This window comes from Micrasema longulum, unplaced genomic scaffold, assembly GCF_059751315.1.
Source record: "Micrasema longulum isolate JH-2025_06_02 unplaced genomic scaffold, ASM5975131v1 h1tg001258l, whole genome shotgun sequence".
Classification (NCBI taxonomy): domain Eukaryota; kingdom Metazoa; phylum Arthropoda; class Insecta; order Trichoptera; family Brachycentridae; genus Micrasema; species Micrasema longulum.
Window position 1 is genome coordinate 255,121 of NW_028278445.1, and position 19,955 is coordinate 275,075.

Genomic DNA, 19,955 nt, shown 5'->3' on the forward strand with positions numbered 1-19,955 from the left:
TTACCGTTTCACAAATTAAGCTGGTTTGTGAAGACGTTTTAAAAATAGTAGCTTAGTACAGTCGGCGACCCCATTAAAAAAAAAAATAGTTCTGCGCTTAGTGATTTAGTTTTTGTTTTTTTTAAACAATGTAATTTATTTTCGTGAAAACATTTTTTTTTCCTCCTTTACTATAAATATATATATTTTTTTAATATCTTTAAATTACAGTATGTTGGTTCGATGAATTAACTAGGGCTCGGCCAAGGGCATAGTGGAGGAGTCAGTTGGCCCTTAGGCTAAAAAGTTTGGAGACTCTTGCATTAGTTTGTAAAAGCTGTATTCAATAATAATGATAAGTCCTTGTGAGAAGACGAGTAGTGTTACTATTGAAATACGGGTGGCAGTAATGAACAAGCTTTGGCTACTAAATTATAGATGGCAGTAACTATTGTTGTTTCTATTTTAATACATAGATAGCACTAGTTGTTACCAATTTTTATTTTGCTTGTCCAGTTCAGAAATCTCTAAACTATGGCCCGCAGTCCAAAACCTGTTGGCGATAATTTTTGGTAATCCATTCCAGATGAGCACGATGAGAAAAAAACATTCTTGCCTTATACGCTTAGTATTCATACCGTATATTTTAAATAAAATGTAAAGTAACCGTTCTCCGGATTCAAAAAACGTTAATATATATTAAAATATTTATTGCAAATTTACCTGTAACATCAGCGTAACAAATAATCTAACCACACAAGAAGAGTTCTGTCTGTGATGAAGAATGCAGATCTGCGTGCGAAAACGAACCGAAAAAAAAGTCCCGAAAAAGGAAAACGGCGCGGCAATTAGTCCGCATTGTGGTCTACTGGTTAGCGTGTTTGCCTACTATATCTGAGGTCCCATTTGTAAGAAAGCACATTGACATCTAGGCCAAAATTAATTCTCCTATTTTCCAGGCAAGAGAGAAGTATGCTAATGTATCTCAAATTCTATATTCGTCTTCCATGAATAGAAATGCTATTGTTCCAGTCCTCCAATACTATTCTCATCACTATAAATATTGAATTAAGGGTGACAAGATACATCCCCGACGAACTCCAGCACAAGTTTCAAATGCATCTCAGTCAGCGCCGTCCAGTCTCACTGCAGCGGAGTTATCTTCATAAAGACTTCTTAACAGGAAAACAAGACGATTAGGTGCTCACATTCCATTTGAAACGGGCCATATGTTTTTCCATTTCACCGAGTCCAAAGCCTTCTTAAAAAAGTCCACATAACATAATATACTTTGCAAATGCATAGCCGTGAGATTCAACTCTTGCTTTTTCGATAACCTGTCATAATATAAAGATTCGCTCTCAAGTACCCTGATGTCTAACAAATTCCTCTTGATCTTCAGCTATCTGTTCTGAAAGCGATGCTTTCAATCGTTCATTAAAAATATGGAGAAGTATTTTGCTTCCATGAGAAATTAGTGAAAAAAGTTTTTACAAGTAACCACCCCCGTTGATCGCGGGGGCTGTTCTGGACATGGCCGCAATAAGCGGAATTACGCGATCAACGGGGGGATTTTTCACGGGACTCTGAGATATTTTTTAGCTGATTTTATGCCTTTTATCATCATTTTAAGGCAATGGAAGTTTGATCGTCATTTAAACCGATCAAACCCACCATTGCTTGCTTTAAAACAACTTCTCCTGGCTTTTTTAAAAATTCAATCAAACAAACAAACCATCGCGCCGTTTCCTCGTAAGGGTAGGCAGAGGGGATAGAGCGCCACATCACTCCATCTTTGCATACAGATCACGCGCCGATTATTCCTTTTAACATGTCCATCTTCAAGTATTTGTTGGATTTGGTCAAGCCACGTCTTTATCGGTCTTCCTCTATTTCTGTATCCATCAACATTTGCATCGTCAATATTTTTAGCCGTTCTTTCGCTGTCCATTCGCTCTACATGTCCAAACCTGAGTGCTTATCTCAGCCTTGCATAATGTACGGATCTCAACATTTGTGCATCTTAATTGATTGGGGGGAGAGGCGGGGTTACCTGCAGTTTGAACGCTTTTTTGTAGGGCCTTTTCAATAAAATGACACCAATCCTTTGGCCATTTTTCTGTCTTCCATATCTATGGCTGCAAACGGTGCCGGATCTAAGTCACTCACTGAAAAGGGGCGGGAATTTACACGTTTGTAAATTAATGCGTGTATATTATTCTCCACTCCCTTTCAATCAAGTGTCTTGTTCTTTGTGGCACTTGAAGACTCGAACCTATGCCTATGGTATGGATCTACCTGGAGCTCTGGCCGCATATTGTTCAAAACATATCCACACCGTAGTCTCTTATTTGTTTAATGATCTTTATGGGGCACCAAGAGCCTTTCCTGGTTTAATGTAATGGATAGCCGCTTATATTTCTGTTTCTAGTAAGACTGGTTCGCGTTCACCAATATTTATCAAATCAATTGTGGTTGGACCGCTTAGTAAACAGTGATTGGCAATATTTTTTCTAGACTTCCGTAAAGCTCTTAATTTCTCTAAATGTGCCTACATCCATGTTTATCTTCGATTGTCCATGTTTTTGGTTTGAATTGGCTAGTTATGAATCTAAATTTTGCTGTCATCAATTATATCATTATATACTAAACTAGCGGACCCGACAGACGTCCTGCCCGAACGTTGGCTTGCCTGCTATCATCTTGGAAAAATACTTTTCATCTAGGTACTTGTTTGTGATTAAATTCCAAAACTAAAAATTGTTGATATAAAAAAATATTAAATTAGTAGGTACGTGAAGGTTAGTTGAATTCCAAAACATAAAATGAATATTTTTTCTAATATGGCATTCTTTTTGCAAACGTCAAACTCCGGTCGTCTCACCAATAAAGTAGTGTACAAAAGTGGTGTATAAAGTGTTACCAAAAATCTAATAAAAATAAATAAATGGGTAGAAATTATAAGGAATTTAAGGAAAGAATCTAATTGAGATCCACAAAAAACAAATGCTGTTTGTAAACATTCAAAAACAAACTTTTTTATACACAAAAAACAACATCTTTTATTTTTTTTGCAAATGAATTCTCCTCGAATGCAACCCTGGTAGATCGACGAATAAAACATGTATACTCCTTACTTTTTTTTTTACTCATTCGATTGAAGATTTTAATATTTACGAACACGCACAACGCAAAGATCTATATTTCTCAGAAAACCGCACGTAAATCGGTTAAGCCGTTTAGGAGGAGTACGGCGACATCACACGTACAGAGGAATTATATATATAAAGATAGGTACTCCGCATGCATGGGTTTAAAAATCAATATTGCAAAAACCCATGTACTCTGTAACACTTCATGCCTCGATGCCCAAAATCCCCTGACTCTGTCAAACCAAGTCATCAAAAGGGTCGAGAGTTTCAAATATCTGGGAGTATATGTTACGGAAAATGGCAGCTTTCAAAAAGAACTGGGAGTGCGGCTAGGAATAGCGGGCGCCACATTCAATAGTATGAAGGCTGCCTGGAGATCGGATATTTACTCGGCGAAAACCAAATGCCGCCTATATAACGCCTGCACAACACCTGTTCTCCTCTACGGATGCGAATCGTGGCACCGCACTAGGGCCAAAAGCAGCAAAATTCTTAGTTTTGAGAATAGGTGACTCAGAAGAATATTGGGTGTGCGGTGGTTTGATTTTGCGAGGAACGAAGTAATAAGAGAACGGACGCAGCGAACTCCAGTGACAACTGTCGTCAAGCGGAGGCGATACGATTGGCTTGGCCATGTGCTGCGGATGCCTCCTGAGAGCCTTAACCACGCTTGCCTACTTCACAAGGCATCTTATTTTTATATTTTCTGCATTCTCTTTGAACATCTCTGTTAATGTTTTGTAGATTGTCATTTTTAACATTAGAGGCTTTCATACTCGTTTCTCCACAAACTCTAGGGTTTTATATATATATATATATATATATATATATATATATATATATATATAAATATATATATATATATGTATATATGGTTGGATAATTTATATAGCGCCATTTTTGCGAAAATCACCTCAAGGGCGCTGTACAATTAATAAATATCCCAGTATGTCTTGCAGCTACAGGGCGCATGGACGGTTGGGATTCTACTTCCTCGTTTTCAATTACGATCAATAAAAAATTATAACAGATAGGAGCTAGATTACAGGACGTCTTGCAGCTACAGAGCGCATAGACAGTTAGAAATTAAGCCCCTATTTACACATTTTAAAAATTGACAATTAAATTTAGTGTATTAATGATATTTAAAAAAAAAAATGTATGAATAATAAAAATGAGTAAGATTACAACACGTCTTGCAGCTACTAAGCGCATAGACGATTTGAATTCTAGACCCCATTTACAAAATTTTGGTATTTTAAAGTTGATATATGAAAGCTAGATAACCAATCATCGTGCAGCTACAAAGCGCACGGACGAGTGTAATTCCAGCAAAGTTAAAACAATATCAAAAAAATTATAAAAAATAGAGCATAGTAGTAAATTGGTCAAGTGTTCATGCCAAGAAGTAAGCAATAAAAAACTAAATAAATCAAACACTGTTTCAACTTCATGGTTAACAAAGGGAGATAGATGTCCGAAGAGAAGCTTTTGTAGACAGTAGGTAGATACCGTCGCCATGTGGCCCACTGGCTGCTAGATAATTCCTGGAAACGCACGTGTGTAGTACTTTTATGACTTTTGTTCCAACGACTTGGTGTCCATTTTGGTCCGTATTATTTCGTTTTTTGAGACGCAACATTACTGTTCAATTCCCCCTTTTACATGAATATTACACAAACGCGTGTATGAGTGGTTTGATTTATCATTTTGTATGTTATTAGAAGGCAAATATTTGAAATATTATGTAGTCATCAATAAATGTCAGTTCACTTTTAGTAGCACTGTTGTAGTTTATTAATTATGGGTGTAGTGTTCTAAATAGCAAAATTTAGGTACTTTCGCGTTTTAACATATATATTTTTAAATATGCGTCTGTATTAAAAATTTGTTATATGTGTGCCTTACTATGACATAAAATACCCACAAACTTATCGAATTTTTGTTGCAAATTTATTGTAGAAATATTAATTTCACTCTTTTACAGAAGGGTAGGTGTACCAGTTACGGTGTATGACGAATATTTGACTGCTGTAATACATGTGAATAGGTCTTGTAATGACAAAAGTTTCCCTCTAAAAACAAATAACACGAGCCTTTTGGGTATACCCGCCCTCCGCTCACCGTGACTTCTCAAAATAGCATTTGCGAGGAAACAATATGAAATTATTACCCACTTATTATGGATTTAGGAAATTAACAATCGAAGTATAGAAACTTACTTCATCACGATAGTTGATAAACTTCTACCTGTCCGCACCCAATGGTGCAAAGGGATGAATACCAATTATTGGTACACCAACTGCGGTGAACATAAATATTTTTTGTTACACGAAGATGCCAGTCTGACGCCTTAGTTGTCAGTCCAGGAACTATGAAATATTTTTAAAAAATCAGGAAATTCAGCGCTACCGGAAATAGGATTAAAAAACAAATTTCTTAAACGCGGTAAAAATTAGAGCATTTCATTGTTTCGCGAAGTTTCTTGAAAATGTACGACAAAATTCATAAAAATGATCTACTTAAAATAAGTTGTTGTGAATCAACAAATGATAGTGTTGTTATAGATTTCTGGTTTACGGAAAGCCAATTAGCAATCAGCTCCGTAGAGAACTTGTGACGTCACAGGCGGAGTAATTACAAAATAGTAAAACTTTAAAAAAGCATAGCGCTGATAATACGACACATAAATTGTTTATATTTTTTTGGCTTGGTTTGATAGTCTATTATAAATAAATAAATATAAAAAAAAAACACCTAAATTCCTCATTTAAACCAATTTTCATAATGCGAAAGTGTATAAAACTCTAAAGCGAATATTATATTGATTTATTTATACTTTTACATTGTTTGTATTCTTTTTTTAAAACAGAATAATGTTCCCTCACTGGGTGTGTCCGTGCCGAGGGAAACATTTTACAAAATGTGAAACACGCCTTAAATTAGTTGTTTAACAAAGTTAACAAAATAATAATTTTTAAAAAAACGTAATTAATCCAATTAACCTAATTATTATTAACGTAGTTAACAATAAAAACTAAATTAGTCAAAAAAAACATTACCAATTTATATAGACCGATAGAACAAACTTCATAAACAGGACACACATTTTACCTATTTGGCTTGATCCACTCATCGATCCGTGCGCAACCCACCTCCACTATCCATTTCTTAATAGCTATATTATATTGTAAATACTTGCCAATTGTCCTTGTGGATAATGGAAGAAGATTATAAAGTAATAAAATATAAAGTAATAAAACGATTTGTAAGAACAAAAATTCCTTCGTTTTCTACGTAAATACTTTAAAGGCAGCCCTCGTACTAATATGAATACTTTATCTATATGAATAGGGTAATTATATATTTTATTTAAAAGGGTCTCCATCGACAAGCCATTAAGTAATAACATATTATGTAATATATTTTATGTTTTTATTTATTGTATTACAAAATGTTTGTTTTGATAAAAGAAATAAGTTTAAAAAAATTTTTTTTTCGTTAATCATTTATGAATATTAAAACCGCCCGTTACTTGAAGGCTTCGTGTGTGTGTTACAGGCTCCGATTCTAATATTTTTATCACTCCCCAATAATGAAAAAAGTTTGTCTGAATCGTTAGCAAGAAAATTATTACTGTCTGCAGTAAATCAGTAATCACATTTTGTATTCGTTATTACTTATTTAATTTGTTTGAAACGCGTGGATAACAGGACTGTTTTTTTGAATTTTTATTACGCTGAGAAGTCATTTGAAAAATTACCATTGAAAATAAATACTTATCTTCAGAAAATGCGTGTGTTAAAAATAAAATTATAAGAATATTAGTCGGTAACCTATAAATTAATTAAAGGATAATAATTTATAAGAATGTTTAATTTTCAGTACTTTTGTACATTACTCGTTTTTACGAGTAATGATTTTTAATTTTAAACATGTTCAATTACATTTTTATTAAAGACATCAAGATTTAAAAAAAACAAGATATCCATGAATTTATTTATTTATCTGTTTTTACAATGTACATATGAGGTTCTTTGTTTCAGAGTCCAACTAGCTAGGAATTTCCTTGGTTTAGGAAGGACACTTTTTGTTGGAAGTATGTGCATTTTATTTTTTATTTTTTTATGGCAATAAATTAGGGGGTCAGTTCTAGGGGCATCACTTTGTAAAGTTGCAGCATCGGCTCAAAGTAGGCAAGGCTCAAGTGTCGGGTTTGAAGGGTTGTGTCGTTATGTGATATTAAATAAACTCGTCGAAAACAGAAGCACTTCGAGCGTTTCTGGGCATTTCCGTTTCGGCGAGTGTACGTCTGTTGACAATAGATGGCGGGGTAAGTGATTCCGGAAGTGAATGGGAAATGGCGCCAAATGGCCTGTAATGGCCGCGCCGGATGTGACGCCGGTAAGGGGTAAGTGGCGCCACCACCGATATCATTATAACCATAATTCTTTTTTGCTGATCCAATTTTCGATTGAGAATTAACATAGTTAACCTGAAAAAACATTGGTTATTAAGGTGCTAATACCTAAATATACATATATATGGGTCTAGTCTAGAGAATAGTCAGGAAAACTTGATCAATGTAGTTAAAATTAATTATGACTAAAGCCTTAGATAATTTAAATACTCAGCCACCAATCCACCATTATTATTAATCACTGAATTATTTAACATATTACGGTCCTAAGGTCCGAGGTTTAAATCCCACTCGGCTGCAACTCGATTTCCATTTTTCCAGCAAAAGTTATTTACGACTTTTAGGAAATGGTCTGAAAATAAAAAAAACTCAAGCACTCTTAAAAAAAAAAACAACAGAGATGAAGAATGTTTTAGAGAAGAAAATATAGAAGTCCGGGCTTCTACAGGGCTTATGATCTGTCATTGGCTGGTTTCACAAACATGTACCTATATTTGGATTTCAGATATTTTTTTTTAATTTCTCAACAAATAATATTTAAATAAATGGAATGATTGATTCCTTTGGCGGGATCGATGTCCGTCCAGTAAATAATAATTTGACAACCGTTTACAACCTTTAAAATACTTATCAGTATTTTTTTGTGCAGTGTAAATGAGGGGAAGATTTCTAAACGTCTGTGTGATCTGTAGCTGCAAGATGTGTTGTAAGCCAACTCCTAGATAATTGTTAAAATTAAAATCAATACGAAACGGGGAACTAGAATCCTAACCACTCACGCGCTCGGTAGCTGCAAGAGGTTTAGGGATGTTTATTGTACAGCGCCCTTGAGGGTCTTGTGGTGATTTTCACAAAAATGGCACTATGTAAATTATCCCAAATAAATCAACAGATGGAAGAATTGAAGCAATATAGGTGTTCTAATATAGGCAGAATGATATATGTTACACAGTGTATAAAATGGCCACTTAAAACAATCAATGACAGGTCATAAGTTAAGTATTATGTTTATTGTAATAATGAATATTTATAAATTAGTATGTCGTCATGATCGTAAAACAATGACGCATGTGATTTTCGTCAATTTTAAATGAGAGCGGTTTTATTCGTTTTTTGACACATGTCACAGCTCAATAAGTTTGAAAGTTATGTCCTTTGATACTCGGGTAAGTTATGTATATTTTATTTTATTAAAACTTGGAATAAAAAGCCTTTATAAAACCTTTTTGAGATCAAATTTAAAAGAAATGTTTCGTTTTTCGCACATCCGCCGCTATTCTACAATGAAAAATATTAGTTTATATAAAAACGCAATTTCTATTATTCTTAGGAAAATAAAATAAAATAAATGATCTTGACTAATTATTGATATCAGAGGGGAGTTCAGTGACAGGAAGATGATCTGCTGGAAATAATCCCTGTGTCAAATATTAGTATATAATGCCACTTTACCTTACAGTGTACGGTACATAATAGTCACTGTCCTGGTAGAGTGATGTCATCCATTAAGGCTCGGAGTGCTCTACTTCCGCCTCAATAGGATACCGGAACACTCTGGATATTAAGTGGATTTTATCAAATTGCCGGGGGGTGACATTCTAGGAATGTAGTCATCTATAAAAAAATACCAATAAAGTTTTCAGCCCTTTTACTTCGCGTAAGTCAACAGATTAAAGAGTTGAAGAAAAGTTGATTTTGAAACATAGGTAGAATGAATGTTACACAGCGTGTAAAGTGGTTACTAAAACCAGTCAAATGACATATCGTAAGCTCTTTAAACGCCTAGAATTCTAAACTCCCTATTCAAAAAAGTTTTCTCTCTGTGTTGCAATTAATTTAAATTTTAAGAGTCACAATATATATATATATATTTGTTTTTATTTTTATTTTATTTATTTAATTTTACAATACGCCCAAGGGGCATTTACAAAAAATATACAGGTAAGTACAAACATAGTAAGTAATAATTTTAAAAATAAACATATTCATAATATATACAACAACAAACCATCACGCCGTTTCCCCTTAAGGATAGGCAGAGAGGATAGAACGCCACATCACTCTATCTTTGCACACAGATCTCGCTTCTTCTACATTCATACATCTTCTCATGCACGCGCGCCGATTATTCCGACTTTTGACATGTCCATCTTCAAGTATTTGTTGTATTTGGTCATGCCATGTCTTTCTCGGTCTACCTCTATTTCTGCATCCATCAACATTCGCATTGTAAATATTCTTAGCCGTTCTTTCGCTGTCCATTCGTTCTACATGTCCAAGCCAGCGCAATAAATATATATATATATAAGTTAAAACAAATAAACGAAAGAATGGATAAGTATATCTTTAAACATGCGTATAGGTAGGTGAAATAAAAAACAAATTTATATTTAATTGTAGATTTTTTTTTAAATATAAAAAAATAACAATCTAATAAAGAAGTTCAGTGATTTATTTTACTTTTTTATTTGTTAACAGACTAAGCAATTTTTTTTTTCAGTTTTTATACATCGTATTATCGGCGCTACGATTTTTGAAAGTTTTGTATTTCTGAAATAGCTCCGCGTGTGACGTCATAGGTTCATTTCCGCTTATTCTCATTCAGTTCTTCCCATTGGCCCAGAAACGGCAAGCAGACCGGAAATCTTCCAAAGCTCTCATATCATAGGTTTTTTAAATTTTTTAATGAAATTTTTTGTGTTTTTTTACCATGAACATGATAATAAAACAGAGTATTAAAAAAATAAAGCATAGTTACAAATCAATGAAGTACATATTAATAGAAAAATAGTAAACTAAAAAATCCCACAAAGGCATGGCCTGTTCGTGGGTATACAAGAGAATGTTAAAGAATTTTTGCTCCTAAAGTAAAAATTGGACAGTTATAATGATTTTGTTCGAAAATAAGAAAGTTCATAAGAAAGAAAAAATAAAGTATTCTGTAAAAGATAATATGGATTTTTTTTTGTAATTAAAAAAGTAAATAAAAAAAGGTTGATTCATATGTACCAGTGACGTCATTGAAAATAGTGCGTTTTTAATTAAATGTTTTTTATTATTTTTTTCGTACATTTTCAAGAAACTTTGCTCTAAAATTTAATGCTCTAATTTTAACCCCACGCAAGAAAATATTTTTGTATCCAATTTCTCGTAGGGCTGAAGTTCCTCATTGAATAATATATAAATACATACACATATACTGAAAATAGTAAAAATTAAACATAACAAGCAGGATAAAATAAATGATAAAAAATATATAAACAAGTAGGTATGTAGAGTTATTTTTTTAATAATAACACAAAAAAAATAGTACGCCAATATTATGAATAAAATAATCGCTATCTTATAACATCTGAACTTGTAATTTGAAGATGTCTGTCAAATGAACTACACGATCGATGTGTATTTATTTACCCGTTGTAATATGTGTGGGATCCCCTGGGACTTCATCCCTAATCAGAAGCTTCGTCAGTCAGGAGTCAGGAGTTAGGAACTGGGAGGCAGAAGTGATCCCTCACAGATGTGACTATTCGGGAACGAACCAGATGTATGGTAGGCTGTGATCATTTACTGCAGGGGTCGCTAAACTCCGGCCCGCACTCAATCTTAGGTTATAATCGTTTATTTAACACAACATGATATTAGGGAAAATTGCCCATGAATTGAACAATCGTCTCCCAGTCCAAACTACGGTCTCAAGAAATATTTTTTTAAATATACTATCAGCACCGTGATAATAAACGGACTTACCTACATATCACAGTTCTTTGCCGGCAGTGAAGCAAGCTAGACTTATTTTAAGTTTTTTGCGGAAAAAACTATTTTTTGTTGGAACAATTTGTTTAAATTTATGCACTTAAGTTTAAGCTGATGCCTGTATTAATAGATACAATATTTGAAGTTGCTTCTCTTATGATATTTAAAATAAAGTTTTAACAAATTCACTAAAATAAAACCATACTGGTTTATGTGCTATCCTAAAAATCACGTATTTCCATGATTGGGACATATGCAGTGATAATTTATTTTCCTTTAATTTTAGGAAATATTTGCGTTCTCATTATTTACTAAAATATTTCAATTTTGCGGCCATTTTCAACAAGTTGTAAATAACTCACAATAAGAAAATGGAAATTAAGTTGTGGTAAAGCGGGGTTCGATCTTCGGACCTTTGATCCGTGCGTCCGTGACACAGAACCACCGGTTTAAAATTAGTCAGATTTATAAATCGTTGAAAAGGGCCCCAAATTTTTTATTTTTTTGGGGACTCCATGCACTACTGCTCAAGATACGATGTGAATGGTGTGTCAATAGAGTTCCCTATGCAACATTAGGCGCGGAAGGGAATAATTCAATTGAGCTTATTATGTTATTAATTTTGCACCACGCGAAAAATTACCTAAATTTATAAACAGGTTCAAAGTATGTATTTTAATATAGAATTATGTCTTATTAACAAAACGAATAAATAAAGACAAAATATAAATATGACTTAAATATGCGTACTTGGGTTTGCTTTATGGACCGGTTTTTTTTTAAACCTGGCACATTCTAAAAATAGTTTGACGACCCCTGATTTAGCGTACCCACGGAGGGTGGATTATTATTGCAGGTTATTTTAGATTATCTAATTATGAAAATAATTAATAAACAAGAACCCTTATGATGTAGTTTTCATAAATTAGGTATCTTGAAAATAAAAATTCCTGCGTCTGGAAAGAACGAAAGGAAATTAATTTATTAGGTGATAATTTTGAATAAATGCGATAGTTTTGCGCTTGTAATGTGTCTATTTTATTGTACGTGATTACATGAGACACGTTCATTTGGTTATACATAGGTATGACACATTAATTTGGTTATACATAGAAGTGACACATTCATTTGGTTATACATAAGAGTGACTCATTCATTTGGTTATACATAGGAGTGACACATTCATTTGGTCATACATTTTAGTGACATGCATTTGGTTATATAAAGGTGTTACAATTGTGTCAATAATTGCATTTGAATATACACAGGTAAAATAAATCAAAACATATATTAAATTATTACAACAGAGATGAAGAACATTTTATAGAACCTAATATAGAAGTCTTCACGGGCTTATGACCTGTCATTGGCTGGTTTAAGTGGCCACTTTAGGCACTGTGTAACATTCACCATTCTGCCCATATTTGAACATCTATATTCCTTCAATTCTTTCATCTGTTGATGTTAGTGAAGTTAAAGAGCTGAAACCTTTATTTATGCGGGTGAGATTCATATAATTGAATTATTTCACCTACATACTAAGGAATGCCTGAATTATTTATTTTTTTCAATTTCTAAATTCAAAAAACTTTGACAAACTCAAAATATTGTTGATATATTATTTATTTTTCTATCAATTACTCCCAAGGGCGTTGAATCCAATTCTTGTCTACAAATATTTGGACAGATAAACGCATCCGTTTCGAAGAATGAAAGGAATATGGATTTTCAAACATAGGTAGAATGGTAAATGTCACACAGTAGGTAAAGTGGCCACTTAAACATAATCGGGATGTCGTCCCGTGGCTATTGTTGCGAACTCACAGATCAGAGGACCGAGGTTCAAACCCCACTCTACCCCAACTTGATTTCCATTTTCTGTCATTCGCAATTCGTTGAAAATGGCCCCAAAATTGAAAGGAAAACGGAAATTGACCAGGAAAACGTAAATATTTATTTTTATTACTGAAAAAAAAATACAGCCAATGACAGGTGTCATAAGCCTTGTAAATGCCTAGACTTCTATATTCCCTTCTTTATTTTTTTTAAGGGAATAACCCGCTAAGCCTCTTCTTTTAAAGGCTTATCAGCAGGTGGGAAATAGGATATGGAAGGAAGTTATGAAAAATATACCACAACACACAGACCAATTAAGAAAAAATCTTTCTTGGATTTTTTTCTTGGAACTGGCGGCAATCGAACCCGCGACACTAGTTTCGCAGTTAGCTGTCTTACATACTGCGCCACGGCGCCTGTCAGTGTTCTTTAAGTCTGTTGTAATACATTAATAAATTATTCTGTTTATATGTACGACACTTCATTTGACCAGATAAACGCGATAAAAATTTATGTTTCGTTGATTTGGTCGTCCCTCAAGAACGAAATAAAAGAGTTTATGTCTCAAGAGCACATTGCATTATCTCTCATTTCATTCTATTCTGCGCCCCTCTGCCGATTACTGCATCGACAGCAGGAATCACGTCATTCCGCGGGCGGTTTCTGGGGTCCCCGCCCCCCGAGGGCGAAGGGTCCCGCGGGGGCCATAAACAACGTTAGTCACCGGCCCCCGCTACCGCCCTCGCTACCCACCCCAAATACAATGAGACTGTTCATTAAGCGCAATGTTCAACTTTTAATAGAATGTTTTGGGTAATAATTTGTTTGGAATCAATTAAAAAAACACTTACTAATCATTTGACAATCATTACAATAGAGACGGAGAACGGTAGAAAGTAGATGCTTACATAAATAATGAACGACTTACTGAAATTGAACATGTTAAATACTTAGGACTAACAATAGACAGACAATTAACATGGACAATTCATATCAACAATTTAATTAGCAAAGTGGCGACATTATCGAGTCTTTTTTTAAAAATCAAAAACTTTGTTCCTAAAACGGAAAAAATTCTAATGTATGAAGCCTATGTAAAAACTAAAATATGTTATACGCAACTATTATGGGGAGCAGGATATCAAAATGACATAAACAGACTACAAAGACAACAAAATAAAATATTAAAGTTAGTATATGACCTTCCCTATTTAACTGCAACTAGAGAACTTTTTAAACAAACTAAGCAATTAAATATAACTGAACTCTTTCAACTAGAATCATTAAAATTTATCCATAAATTAGCCACTAATGTAATTGTAGACGAAGAACTAAAACTAATAAAAAATTGTAGTCAACATGGACATAATACGAGAATATCAGACAAATACCATATACAACTTTCTAAAACAAGACAAGGACAATCAAGACTAATGAACCAGGGACTGAAATTATACAATAAACTACCAGACAAAACTAAACAAAAGACTCAGACAAACTTTACAAAAGATGTAAAAAATATTATTTTGAATAACAGAGTATAAATGAAAAATGTATATATTATTTTATGTAAAATGAATGTTATAATCCGTAAGGGTTTATAAATAAATTTTCAAATTAAAAAAAAAAAAAAACATTTTTGAGAAGGAAATACGGAAGTAGAGGCATTTACAGAGCTTGTGACCAGGGCCGCGATTACAAACGCTAAATTCATCATCTCATTTTGAGACGGTATAAAGTAAACTCGATATTTATGTACGAAAATGTGTATATTTGTATGAAAACTTCATCGGTGACCTGTATTTTAACATGCTTAAATCTTTTTTATACATAGATTACACAAACATCACTCTGTCAGATTTAAAATTTACACTAAAAATGCATTATGTAACTTGGTAGACATAATAATAATTAATATGTACATCTTCCTTCCCCTCCTTATCCTTTCTTCAAGCATCCTTGTCCTAATCCCGCCCAAGTTACAATAACTTTCTGTTCTTAAAAAAAATTGAAAAGAATTATTAGTACATGAAAATAAAATTTTTATATGTATAAACTTTTATGTATTTATTTAATATGAAATATTTTTTCTTTGCTAACTTTGTATACTTTGTGGAAATCTGTTATTAGTTCTAAGTTTATACACTATATCTGTTTGTTTACTATAAATATGTATGTAGAACTGTTGGTATCCCAAAAAAAATATATTAATTAAAATTGACTACAAAGTTAAACATGTTAACTTCTTATTGTGATACGGGCCCTGATGTGGCCATGTTCAATTATCACTTTACGCACTGTGTAAGATTAATCTTTCTGCCCATGTTCGAAGATCCATATTTCTTAAATCCATCCATATGTTGAAAAAATAGGAATGTTGTGACATAGATAGAATGGTGTATGTAACAGCGCGTAAAGTAATCACTCAAATCAGTCAATGACAGTCCCGTAAATGCCTAAAATATTATAATCTCTTCTCAATAATGTTATTCGTGTGTGTTGTTATTTACGTGCCTTTTATTCGGTTACAAAGATTTAAACATACTCAAAACATGTACCTATACAGTAAGGAAGTTCAGTGCTACGGGAAATTGGATATAAAAATGTTTTTTTTTACACGCGGTAAAAATAGAACATTTAATTGTGTGGCGTTTCTCGCTACGCCTACGTACGAAAAAAGTAATAAAAATGAACTACTCCAATAGACCAACTATAGAGTGTTGTGATAGATTTATAATTTCCGGGAAGTCAACTCACTAATCAGCAAGATTCTCCGACTAAACTTGTGATGTCACGAGCGAAGTAATTTCAAAATTACAAAGCTTTAAAAAATTATAGGCCTGATATTATGCTACATAAAAAAAATTCTTAGCTTGATAGTTTATTAAAAAAAGAAAATATTTTTTTAAAAAACAACTTCCTAATTAATATAGTTTTTTTTACCTAATGTGTTTTTTTCTTTCTAAAAATCAATATCGTCTTGCATTGGCAGTGGCGAACGGTGTTTTATTTGCAGGCAAACTATAAAAAATCAAATATTTGTACCTATGTAGTACATACATAATATAAGAAAAAGTTAGGGTTTCCTACGACATTAACACCGTTTTCCTAGGAAACCACTCTCTAGTCACCGTGACGACGGCTGTCCACCGCACCACCGTTCACTACGGCCGTTAAGATACGGGCACCGCTGTCCTAGGAAACCCTGGGTTAATGTATGCTAAAAAAAAATCTTTTTTTTTGTGGTTCAGTGTGATACAACAACTCTCATCTATAAAATCAAAAATAGAACAATGAATTTAGTAGGTAGTAGGTATTCCCATTACGATTGAAATGTCAACTGGCCGATTTGTTCTTGAAATGAATAATGCCAAAAACAGCCGCGTCGAGAACCACATGTCCTGCGATATGACGCATGATAGTAATTATGGTCATATGTCAAAAGTATCATCTCAGAGAAAAATAGCCCCTAAGAAATAATGTTTTCCAAATCGAGAATCTTCAAATAATTTTTGTAATCTGCAAGTTTACTCCAGGAGAAAAAAACCGCCACCGGATTTAAGATGTTCAAAATATAGTATGATTGTTTGTATGAAGAAATAATCTGGAATAATCTATCTTCTATGCACGGTTCGCCCCTGTTGCATGGTAAACATGTTCTATGTCAGAATGTATGTAATACTTTTGATGCTGCTCAAAAAAGGAAATCGAGTGGAAATAAGTCCGCCGCGTGGTGTAGTGGTTGACAAGTATCGTGCTTGAGGTTCTAGGTTCGATTCCCTTTAGGATGGACGTAAAATATTTATTTGATGGTGGTTTTACACTACAATAGCTCCCGATGCTCAATCACAAATGTTTATTACGATGTATATCACGTCGATTGTGTACGACAAGTGTGGCCACTGTGATTGTGCTGCTGAACCTTGAGCGTAATACTAATCATTATTTTTATTTTTAACGTTTCCACAATGTTAGTATTTTATTTTTTGAAAAAAAAAAAAAAGTATTTGCTTTCTTATGATTTACCCAAATATTTAAATTTTGAGAGCCATTTTCAGTAACTTATTATAATGGATTACTTATATAGCGCCATTTTGTAATATAATACCTCAAGGACGCTTTCAAAAGTGATTAAATAGATAAATAAATTTAATTTAAGCTTTTAAATTTGTAATTTAGTTAAAACAATATATTTTGTTGATGCAACGGATTTATTCAAATGATATAGAGAACAAGAGGGTTTTAAGTTTTTTCCGAAATATCATTTCACTCTCACAGCCTCACACCTCTGCTGGGAGAGCGTTCCATGCCATAGGGCCTGCGACCGCAAATACGCGTTCACCGAACTTAGTGCGCTGTTTGCGTAGAGGTATAATAACCCTTTCTCTCGCCGTAGATGTAGCTGATCTAAGCGTAAGACGCCTCTCAGCTAGTTCATCTGGAATGCATAGTTCTCTTAGATGTTCCGGAGCTGAGTTGTGAGGTGATTTACTATCAGAAAATGGAAATCAAGTAGTGGTAGAACCTCTGGTCCGAGACACTAGCCACGGGACCCAGTTCTTTTTTCAAAAAAGCAATACTGTTGAAACTACAAATCAATTCACAAAAACACTGAAAATAAAGTGTTTTACAAAAAAGAATAGTAAATACATTTTTGTTGAAAATTAAAACATTCAATGTACCTAACATTGTTTTATCTCTTTTCCCCCTTATTCGGGACCCTCGTTCCAAATTCGAAATTCGAAATCGTAACATATTGGCGCGCATTACGAGTGTAATCTGTCACCTCTCTCCAGGACAATTAATACGATAATTCTTTTTATCTCTCGCCGACCGAATGCAGAGTGCGTTTGAATATTATCCGAACCGCATCTAGTAATCGGTAAAGATCGAAATGGGGTGATAGGCTGGTTGAGGGTCTTGGTTTAATGACGTCATTAATAGTCATAATGCGGGCGTTGATCTGTTATGACTAAAAAAATAATTGAAAGATGAAGAATACAGTTCTGTGTGTGTTATAGAACCGGAACATGAACGTGTGTTTTCGACTCGATGACTATCACAGGTTTGAAATTGAACGTAGTTATGCAGAAAGCAGCCAGTCCCCTATTTTGAAAAAAATGAGATATTGTTGGCATCGGGTGCAGTTAGGTCGATTCTATTTTATTTTATTTTATTTTATTAGGGAAATCAACAGTTCTACATACATATTTTTAGTAAACAAACAGATATAGTGTATAAACTCAGAACTAATAACAGATTTCCACATAGTATACAAAGTTAGTAAAGAAAATATATTACATATCAAATAAATACATACAATTTATACATATCAAAATGTTATTTTCATGTACTCAATAATCAAAGATTTTTTAAATATTTATTTTAAGAACATTAAGTTACTGTAAATTGGGCGGGATAAAGACAAAAATGCTTGAAGAGAGGATAAGGAGGGGAGGGGAGATGTACATATTTATTATTATAATGTCTACTTAGTTACATAATATGTACACATTTTTAGTGTAAATTTTAAATCTGACAGAGTAACTATGTTCTGCTAAAAATAGCCAGGCCTATTTTTGACAAAAAAATATAATTATCACCTTGTGAAAATAGTGTTGATCACAAAACTGGCATTTCTCAATTTGCAGAAAACACTTACAGCACTAGAATCTTACGATATATATGCTGATTGAAAGATTAATGCCTCCTGGGCCTCGATTATGATGGGAAGATAAAGACTTCATACCTTCACCTTGACGGTATAGTTGAAGACAAATTCCCTCTAGTGATAATAAAGATATACTACCGACCCCCCCCCCCCCTTCATGTTTTGGGTAGGTACATCGATATGAATCAAGGGGAAGCGTACGTCACGGTACACATATCTACGCTCTACAATGACATAGCTTCAGTATGACGTCATAGTTGAAGATAAAATTCTCCCGAACGACTACAAAGGTATAGTACCGATACCATCAATTTTGATGTAAGTACATCATTTTATACCGACGGGTCTAGAACCCCTCGATACGCTTATCTAAGCATTAAGAGTGTCAAAAATTTCGCTCCACCGAGAAAATTTTCCTTTAATTATGATTTATTCAAATTTTAAATTGTTTTGAGGTTAAAACTGTTTTTCTTAAAAGCCTTTAAAAAATATGAGAGAGAAATAAGTAAGTTTAGTCGAGTAAGTCGAATTGAATTCCGACATAACTGTCACTTTAAATATAAAACGAACGCCTAGATGTGGAAGTAATATCGCTAGGTTCTCTCCTATTAACGAATAAGAGTATCTAGACGTCAGACACAGATTACATTCGTCAGAAAGTTACCACTCTAAAAAAATAATTTAGTTATTATATTTTTTCCATCTGTTTTACTATCTTTTCTGAGTGTATGTATTGAGACGTTATAGGAGCCGGCTTTGTAGTCGATTGGTACATACATACAGACGATGTTAAGCGTACCGTTTTGGTGATTTCCAAAAGTCATGCAAAATTCATGTTCAAGCAGGCATTTTTTGCTTGAATTGGGATTTATAGGAGTTTATGATCGCTTTGAAGTGAGCACTTTATTACAGAAGCCTATTTAAAATATAAATGAGAACCATTTTAAATGTTAATGACGTAAGTAACGCGGAATAATTATTTGCGGTCATTCCATTGGCTTGTTTCTGTATATGACAAGTAGGTAGAACATACCGAGGTAAGATACAGTCTCGATACATGCACAGAAATCTAGTTCTCTATAATATATTAACTCTTAAAAGACTGTGGTAAATAATCCCTTTGCACGCGGTGATGAAACAT